Genomic DNA, 10004 nt, shown 5'->3' with positions numbered 1-10004 from the left:
GGGAGACCTCATCGTGGTCTACAGCTTCCTGATGAGAGGAAGCAGAGGGACAGGTGTTAATGTCTTCTCTCTGGTGACCAGTGATAGGACCCAAAGGAAAGGTGTCAAGCTGAGACAGGGGAAGTTCAGGATGGATATTAGGAAAAGGTTCTTAACTGAGAGGGTTGTCGTGCACTGGAACAGGCTCCCCAGGTACGTAGTCATGGCACCGAGCCTGTTGAGTTTAAGAAGTGTTTGGGCTATGCTCTTAGCCATATGCTCTGAAGTTTTGGGTAGACCTGTGTGGAGCCAGGAGTTGAACTCAATGATTCTTGTGGGTCTCTTACAAATTGGGACGTTCTATAATTCTATGATCTCTTTCTCAATGAGCTCCTTCATTTCCTGCATTTCCAGGAGAGCACAAGGTACCTGGAATGGTGTCCTAGAAGGGGAGAAACGAGCTCCTGGCACCAGGATGGCACAGGGATGGCTGAGGGTAAGCTACTGCAAAAGCATTGTACATGGCTGGTTGATCTGTCTGAAGTACAGTATGGGAGCTAGATCTGATGAGTGCAAATCACAAAGAATTGATTTTCTTTGTGAGTCACTAGGGCAAAATTAGTTTCGTCTTATGTAGCAAATCACAGAATCATTAAGGTTGGAAGACACCTTCAAGATCATCTGGTCCAACCATCACCCCACAAACAATATCACCCCATTAAACAACGTCCCTAAGTGCCAGGTCCAGCCTTTCCTTGAACACCCTCAGGGATGGTGACACCACCACCTCCTTGGGCAACCTGTTCCAATGCATGACTACTCTTTCTGAGAAGAAATGCCTCCTAATTTCTAACCTAAACCTCCCATGCTGCAACTTGAGGTCATTCCATCTAGTACTATTACTAGTTACCTGTGAGAAGAGGCCAACCCCCAGCTCCCCACACCTTCCTTTCAGGTAGTTATAAAGAGCAATAAGGTCTCCCCTGAGCCTTCTCTTCTCCAGACTAAACAACCCCAGTTCCCTCAGCCACTCCTTATAGGACTTGTGTTCCAGACCCTTCACCAGCTTTGTAGCCCTTCTCTGGACACACTCCAGGGCCTCAATGTCTTTCTTGTGGTGAGGGGCCCAAAACTGAACACAGTACTCCAGGTGTGGCCTCACTAGAGCTGAGTACAGGGGGACAATCGCTTCCCCATTCCTGCTGGTTATACTATTCCTGATACAAGCCAGGATGCCATTGGTTTTCTTGGCCACCTGGGCACACTGCTGGCTCATGTTCAGGTGAGCATCGATTAGCACCCACAGATCCTTTTCCTCTGCACAGCTTTCGAGACACTCTCCCCCAGGCCTGTAGTACTGCATGGGGTTGTTGTAGCCAAAGTGCAAGACACAGCACTTAGCCACCTTGAAACTCATCCCACTGGTCTCTGCCTATCAATCCGTCCTGTCCAGGTCCCTCTGCAGGGCCTTCCTACCCTCCAGCAGATTGACATTACCCTCCAACTTGGTGTCATCTGCAAACTTAGTGAGGGTGCACTCAATTCCCTCATTCAAGTCATCAATAAAGATATTAAAGAGAATGAGCCTCAACACCAAACCTTGTGGAGCACCACTGGTTACTGGCCACCAGCTGGATTTCACTCCATTCACCACCACCCTCTGGGCCTGGCCATCCACCCAGTTTTTAACCTAGCAATGAGTGTACCTGTCCAAGCCATGGGCTGCCAGCTTTTCCAGGAGAATATGGTGGGAGACTGTGTCAAAGGCCTTGCTGTATTCTACGTAGACTATGTCAACAGGCTTTTCCTCATCCACGAGGTGGGTCACTTGGTCATGGAAGGAGATGAGGTTGGTCAGGAAGGATTGTTTTTCACGAACCCATGTTGAATGGGCCTGATCCCCCTGTGGTCACATATACATTGCGTGATTGCATTCAAGGTGACTTGTTCCATCACCTTTCCTGGCACTGAGGTCAGGCTGACAGGCCTGTAGTTCTCTGGGTCCTCCTTATGACACTTCCTGTAGATGGGTGTCACATTAGGAAGCCTCCAGTCATCCGGGACCTCTCTCCAAATGAACATGACCACTGATAGATGATGGAAAGCAGCTCAGCCATCACATCCACTAACTCCCTCTGCACCCTCGAGTAGATCCCATCTGGCCCCATGGACTTGTGACAGTCCAGGTGTAGTAGAAGGTTTCTAGCTCTATCCACCTGAGTTGTGAGGAGGTTATTCTGCTCCTTGTCCCAGACTTCCAGGTTCGTGAGGCTGAGTACCCAGATGATAAGTGGTCTGGCTAGTAAAGGCAGATGCAAAGAAGGCGTTAAGAACATCAGCCTTTTCCTTATCCTTAGTAGTAATGAAAAAGGGCAATGAAGAATTTAAGGCATCAAGAGAGATGTGTAAGGTTCTGATCCACCTTTTTTCATTTCATAACCAGAAGTGTATTTTTGTAGCAGGCATAAAACTTCTTTGATGAAAAATATTGAGTAGGAGAAGATGAAATACCAATCATCGATTAATCATTTTGTGCTAATTTTGCCAAACTCGACAAACAAGGAAAATGGAATTTAAAACAATTTTGAGGAAAAGCAGAACATTTCATTTTATGAACTTTAATTTTGTTTTGAAGCAATTGTTTATTTCAAAATCTTTTAATTTGATTTAAAGGGGAAAACAGTTTTAAAACTGTCAACATTAAAATGAAACATTTTGTTCAACCCAAATGTATTTAGAAAGTCCTTTCTTTAGAAATTTTGAAAAGGACTGGCTTTGGTCCAATTGAATACATTTTTTTTCTACTTTCTCAGAACTGCCAGCTAATCAGAAATATACACATATGCCAGAACTTTGGCTTTTAAATAGTGGATAAATTCCTGAAGATAGCAGTTAATAGGATTACGAGGTAATAAAAATGGCAAAGTTGCAAAATTAAGTGAACACCTTAATTTTTCCCAGAGCATTTAAATAGTCGTGAATGTGTGTATTAGAATGTGCAGGGTCAGAGAGCAGCAGAATTGTGTGTCCTTTAAATGACTTTAGTGAGAAGCCCAGAGCTTTTTAAATTATTTATACTGCTTTGCATCTTATTCTTTTATTGCATTGTCTTAGGAAAATAAATAAAAAAATAAACCAAAAACAAAACAAAACAAAACAAAAACATAGCTAGGATGAGCACAAATACACAATGTTCTCTCAATTAGAAAACATTTTTTTCACTAACCACTTGCAGACACATGAATCTAAATAGCACATTTTCAGCTTGAGTCATATTCAGAAGTAGTGTAAGTTCATTACACTTCATGCACATACATCTGTACAGCTGCTTCTGGACATCAGTATTAAATACTGTTTACAGTATTTCCTATGACAACATTGCTTACTGTTTTATCTTCCTTCCTTCCTTCCTTCCTTCCTTCCTTCCTTCCTTCCTTCCTTCCTTCCTTCCTTCCTTCCTTTTTCTTTCTTTCATTCTTTCTTTCTTTCTTTCTTTCTTTCTTTCTTTCTTTCTTTCTTTCTTTCTTTGTAATAAAATAATAATAATAATAATGTATTATTATTATTATTATTATTATTATTATTATTATTATTATTATTATTATTATTATTATTATTATTATTATTATTATTATTATTATTATTATTATTATTATTATTTCTATGGGTAACTTCCTTTAAGGAGGTGTGGGTTTTTCTTCAAGGAAATGAGTAGAGGAGATGTCTGGTTGCTAGTTCTATATTGTGGGTGTACCACAGATCCCCTTTATTAAGTCTCCTCAAGGTGAGACGTGATGGTGTCTCAATTACTATAACAAAGTGGAGCTCTACATCATTGTCCTGCTGAAAACTAGCATATACTTTATGTAATATTTATTTTTAAAACTTCTGTCCTTTATTCTTGCCATCCTCACACATAACTTAATTTTTATTATCTAATTCCAGAAATAATATATCAGCACATTTCTTTCAGATTTTGATAAATGGAAGTGTGTCATATATTTTACTGGTAATGTAGACCTTTGAGTTCATGATTTATCCACAAATCAATGTGAAAACAAATTAGCTTGTTAGTTAAATATATCTGTGAAATTTATATTGTGCATTATATTTTTTTTTCTATTATTCCAGCAAGTTGGAATATTTTGAAGATTCTTTAGGTACAGTTTTGTAAACAGGTTATAAAGAATTTTAAAGTTATTGTTCATTTTGAATATTACTTTAATAGATTTATTTTAATTAAAAATGGCTGAATAAGCTGAAGATTTGGTATTACTTTTTTCCTAACTGCTGAAAAAATCACCATTATGTGTAAGAAATTATTCATTGAATCCCACACTTCCAAAACTTTTTATAGCATCTTAGATTGGGTGTTGTTTTCACCAACATCCAATACAACTATCATGGATAAATGAGTTGTCCATTCATTCGGTACAACCATCTCCATTTTGGTGAACGTGTTTTTTGCAGCAGTCACCTTCTCATGTTCTAGCAGACTGGATGATCCTGACAAGACTGTTTTTGGCTGTGTATGCCTGAATCAAAGACTTTTGACACAAAAGCTTTTCCATTTCTTAACAAATGGCAAATATCTGTTTGACTCCAGTAAAGAAATTTAACCTTTTTTTTTTTTTTTTTTTTTTTTTTTTAAACAAACAAACAAAAAAACAACCACAAACAAACTGGTTGCCTCACCAGTTACCAGTGGTGCTCAATTTTTATTTATTTATTTATTTATTTTTTACAAGAAACAAGAAATTTGAGGATAAGGACAGCTATGAAGATGGATTTATATTTAGGATGTTAGAGATGTGCATTTAGTTCCTCAGTCCATCATATATTTCAGGTAAGATTTTGCACAAATGATTTTCATCACCACACTATGACATGCCAGAGGCACTATAAATTAATTACTCTCAATAAGTCCTTTACTATGAGGATGACAGAGCACTGAAACAGGTTTCCCAGAGAGGCTGTGGAGTTTCCTTCTCTGGAGATATTCAAAACTTGCCTGGATGTGATCCAGTGCAACGTGTTCTTGGTGGCCCTGCTTGGTATGAGGATTTGACCAGATGATCTCCAGAGATCCCTTCCAACCTTAAGCATTCTGTCATTCTGTGATTCAGTCTCCAGCTAGGTAAATAATTTCTTTGAGTGTTCTGGCCTGCACTGTGCAATGTAAGGACATTCTTTGTAAACATGTAGAGATCACTGTATGAGTGAGAAGATCAACACAGTTACACCATGAGGGATCACAGAATATGTGCACTACCATCAGTCTTCTGCTGGGAGCTGGAATGACAAACACCTTTTGAGCTATGTACTAAGAATATTTTTCTGTTTTGGTGACATTCATCTAGCCAAAAAGTAGACCTGCCCATACATGGACATTGCTACTGTAAACCAGATGTAGCAGAGCAAACAAGGTCTGGGAGCAGCCTCAGCCTTAGAGAAAATTCCTTCTAATGGCTGTTGGAGGATTAATATTAATTTAAGAGAACTAAATCTCCAATGACTTCCTTCTCATGTTGTTATTTTTATTTAAGTATATTCTCTTAGCTTGGATTAGGAGAAATACCAGATTTTAGGGACTTTCAAGGGTGGTTCTTGGCATGTCTATAATCAAATTTCTCTTTACTGGTGCTCACTCTAAGTATACGCTAGTGTGATGCCAGCATTTTGTCCTTTCTGCAGTGTGATCTGTACATAGTCATTTTATTAGTTATGGTAAAAACATGTGTTTTTCTGTTTTAGTAGGAGTACAATTAACATCGTAAGAGTGCTAACAGTAAATTGCTCAGATTTGCCTGAGCATGTGCCTCTGACTCAGTCCAAATACTGACAGTAACAAAGCTGTAATCATTTGCAGGCTTCAGATTTGAGCAGAGGGAATCCCACTCTTATGACTGCAAATTATAACTCCATTGGACCCCAGGGCATGTAGAGAAATACATTGTGCTCAGTTCTAACATCATACAATTTCAAGAGCATGTATCGACACACTGCAGCTGAAATGGATGTGCTGATTTGACAAGCATTTGGGAGGGGAGCTGCCACAGCAGTAGCATTAAGCATAAGAAACAAATACAAGTCTGGCTGTTAACAAACTTTGGGAGATAGGACATTTGTGTTCTGTGCCCTGTATATATTTGTGATTGCATGTAACCTGTTTTTGAAATCTTGTTACTATAGTTGAGTGCTTGGTATCTGGTTATGAAATCTTTTCAGAGATGTCTGTATATGGAGGAATTTGATGTAAAATTTTTATTTTTAACAATGAAAAGTGGATGTCTGTTAACTTTTGTACTCTGATAACTGCAGTAATCTGGGATGAAAGTGTTAGCAGCACTTTCTGTACCTAAACTATATCAACAAGTGATCCAGCTGTTCCTGACCTGATTTACTGCACTAAACAAGCAAAAGGAAGAATTAAAATACAGTAAATATTAAGAATTATCTTTGAGCCAGTTTTCTTGCAGAGGCATAGAGCATCTCCAGAAGACCACAATAGCTCAGAAATTTTGAATGCAACTCTTTAATTTTCTGGGAAGTTCTGCATAAAAATAAATGGGACAAAAGGTCTGTAAGTCACTGTTTGCTGATAAGTCTCTGACCATGGGGTAGAATTTCAAAAGAAAAATAAGAAACTTTGATTGCCAAATCCTTTTGAAGAGCTGGAGTTAGACAGCTTGTTCTTATTGGAAAATGGCAGTGATAATACTCACGTTCAAATGCCTCTGAGTCACTGTTCTCCCATCCATTGCTCAGTCACAATATAAAACATCATGTCAGTATTCTTCCTGGCTCAGTAGGCTTCCAGGGAAATTTGGTTTAATTTTCTCCTTTCTGTTTTGTTTCCTGCCCATTGGGTTGTCCTTCCCTTCCCTTCCCTTCCCTTCCCTTCCCTTCCCTTCCCTTCCCTTCCCTTCCCTTCCCTTCCCTTCCCTTCCCTTCCCTTCCCTTCCCTTCCCTTCCCTTCCCTTCCCTTCCCTTCCCTTCCCTTCCCTTCCCTTCCCTTCCCTTCCCTTCCCTTCCCTTCCCTTCCCTTCCCTTCCCTTCCCTTCCCTTCCCTTCCCTTCCCTTCCCTTCCCTTCCCTTCCCTTCCCTTGAGTAACTTAAAAAAGTGAGCTGTACAGCATGGATTTTGTAAAATTATATTTTAACTAGGACAATTTTCAAGTGGTAGGGAAACTGAGAGAAACTAAAGCACAGGGATGTGCTGCATGCAGGGTTGTGAAAGGGACTCCAAGAAGTTTTCTATCCATTAAATTATTTTAAAATATGCAATGCATGTTATTACTTTAAAAATTTTGTTAGAACCAGTATCAGATATATTCAAACTCTAATAGTTCATACTACAGGAAAAACAAGGCACTGAGAGGAAGATTTACTGTGAATATAAGTTGTGAGTGATAGAATTAGTAAAACCAAAATGTGAGAGCTTTAAAGATTGCAGATTGATTTCTTCGTCTTCCCCTTAACTACATGTTTAATATTATTTTATTAATAGTCAGGTTGAACAAGCAATAGTACTTCAACTCTTGTTATTAAAAGAAATGGCAGTTTATGGCAAGTGTCTCAAGAAATGTGAACAAAGGAAATGCTGCAGGTGTTGCTCAGAGTCCTGCAGTGCACATACTTACATCCCTTCAGCAGCTGGAAGGGCATTTCAGGGCATCCTGAGCACAAGTCTGACACAGAGGCTAGAAATTTGCAATCATAGCACCTTGGAGGAGAAACACATACCAGCTCAGAGTAAGGACCTATTTTTATGTGCCTTTAGGCAGCACTGTATAGAGATCTTAATAAGGTCTTTATGACTTTTTTGTTCTGAGCACACAGTTAAGTATTAAAATAGAAATTAATTGTTTTAAGCTCCCCATCTGTATTTTTCAGCATTCATTTACTTCATACAACATTGCATAGTTTAGTAGGTTCCCTTTCACCTCTGAGATTAAAAATTGATCCTTCAGCCTCTCTTTAAATTTTGGGCTGTCTTGCCTCATAGTCCTTATTTTTTCTTTATGAGATACAGAAGAAAAACAGAAAAAATGAAACCACAGAATTAGTGGAAATGACTGAGGGGAAAGACATCTCATTTGATCTTGGGTGCTTACAAGGTGGATTTCAGCATCCTAACCAGTCAAAGGAGAGAAAAAAGTGATGTTAAGATTTCTTTGACCTATTTTAGACATTTAATGAAGGATAAGATGACTTGTGGCATACACTCTGCTGACTGCATTAAGTCACCACTATTTATAAAAGGATCTTAGGGTGTTTATTCATTTAATCAGATGAATTATCCTGGAAGTAGTGGTTAATGGTTTTCCAATGAGTAAGGAAGATTTGTCTCTAAACCTCAGTAAAGAGTTGCGTAGTATAATGACTAATCTCATTAAATTTACAGTACTCTTTTATTTTATTTTATTTTATTTTATTTTATTTTATTTTATTTTATTTTATTTTATTTTATTTTATTTTATTTTATTTTATTTTATTTTATTTTATTTTTTTATTTTCCAGATCTACTCAGCTGGGTAAGTAAGACAAAAAGATCAATTCCACTAGATTGCTTTCATCAATGATAAACAGAAAAACAAAGCAAAATAAAACCACCAATAAAGGTGTTTAGGTGTTTGAAGAAGGTTATTAAAGGTATTTAGGACCAGGAAAGAGTCAAAAAGTGCCTTAATTTTGACTAATTGTCATGCCAAATAATTTTGGCTAAATGAAAGCAATTTATAAGAAAAAAACAGTGAAGTTTTACCTCAGAAAAGAATCCTTTGTACAAGAATTTTTGATGTGTTTTAAACACTGTATTTAAACTTTGTTTTCAGCAAAGCATAAATGGCATCACTGTAATATATTCATAAATTGATTTTATAAGTATAATCAGAGTTTATTAGAGAACTATACTTCTGGGGCATAACAGAACATAGGCATGGGAATTAAAAAAAACCAAACAAACGAATATGCAGTGACTAAGTTATTTGTTTTTCTGTATAAATTGCTTTTATTGCATACCACTGAACTCCTATTTTCTCTTTATCATTATGTCTCTCTCTCTTTATTTTTTACCTTTTTTTTAAAGAACAGCAATAAATTATCTATCATCTATCTGTCTGTCTATCTATCTATCTATCTATCTATCTATCTATCATCTATCTATTTTACTTACAGCACTTGAAAGTTCTCTGTGTTTAAAAAAAATCAGTCTTTAATTCTTTTCTGACTATCACTGTTGTCCCCTGGCTTCCTGAAAAACATGAATAAAACCATTGGGCCACATCATAAAGTACTTTATTTCTGTGGAGACATCATTTTAGTGTTACTCAGGGTAAAGTATGTTTGGTATGTTTGCAACAGGAGGTATGTTATCTGCTTTATCACCCCAGCAGTTAGGGCATGGCTTCTAGCTCCTTTGAGAACTAAGTTTAGTTAGACTCTTTTTGTGTTAGGGACCAAAGTCACATACAGTGCAAGTAAATAGCTACATATAGAGTTTCTTCCTCGATACTTTAACCTTTTCAACAGATGAAACACTGAGTAACTTGTGATAGCTATGAAGCCATTGTTACTGTCTCAGAGCATAATGTTGGCTTCTGCTTATGTTTGTTTCAGATTCTATCCGCTTGTATATCAGTAGAGACAGAGCCTTGTGGTGTGAAAAAGTCTGGTGGTTGGACAGAGTTTTGAAAGTGCCTGCTATCAGCTTTATCACTTCACAAAAGAAGGAGTTGAAAGAAAGCAGCAGCTTTTGTAAGTGTTGCTGATCTTTGATGTTCTGGCTTACCTGGCTTCCCAAGGGCCTTGTCTAAGTGTCAGTGTCTTTCTCTCCTGTTCTTATTTTACCAAGTGTATTTTAGAATGAAAGGGAGTCAAATACGTGTAGTATAAAAACAGAAGAGGAACATTGTCTCTCAGATGTACTTCAGGGAAGCCTTACTTTTAATTTCATCATAAACAAGAATACTGGAAATTGATATGAACTGGAAAACCTTCTTAGCCACCCATACAATGCAATT

The sequence above is a fragment of the Aythya marila genome (assembly GCF_965140915.1).
Source record: "Aythya marila genome assembly, chromosome: 1".
In the NCBI taxonomy this organism is placed as follows: domain Eukaryota; kingdom Metazoa; phylum Chordata; class Aves; order Anseriformes; family Anatidae; genus Aythya; species Aythya marila.
Note: the sequence above shows the minus strand (reverse complement) of the source record.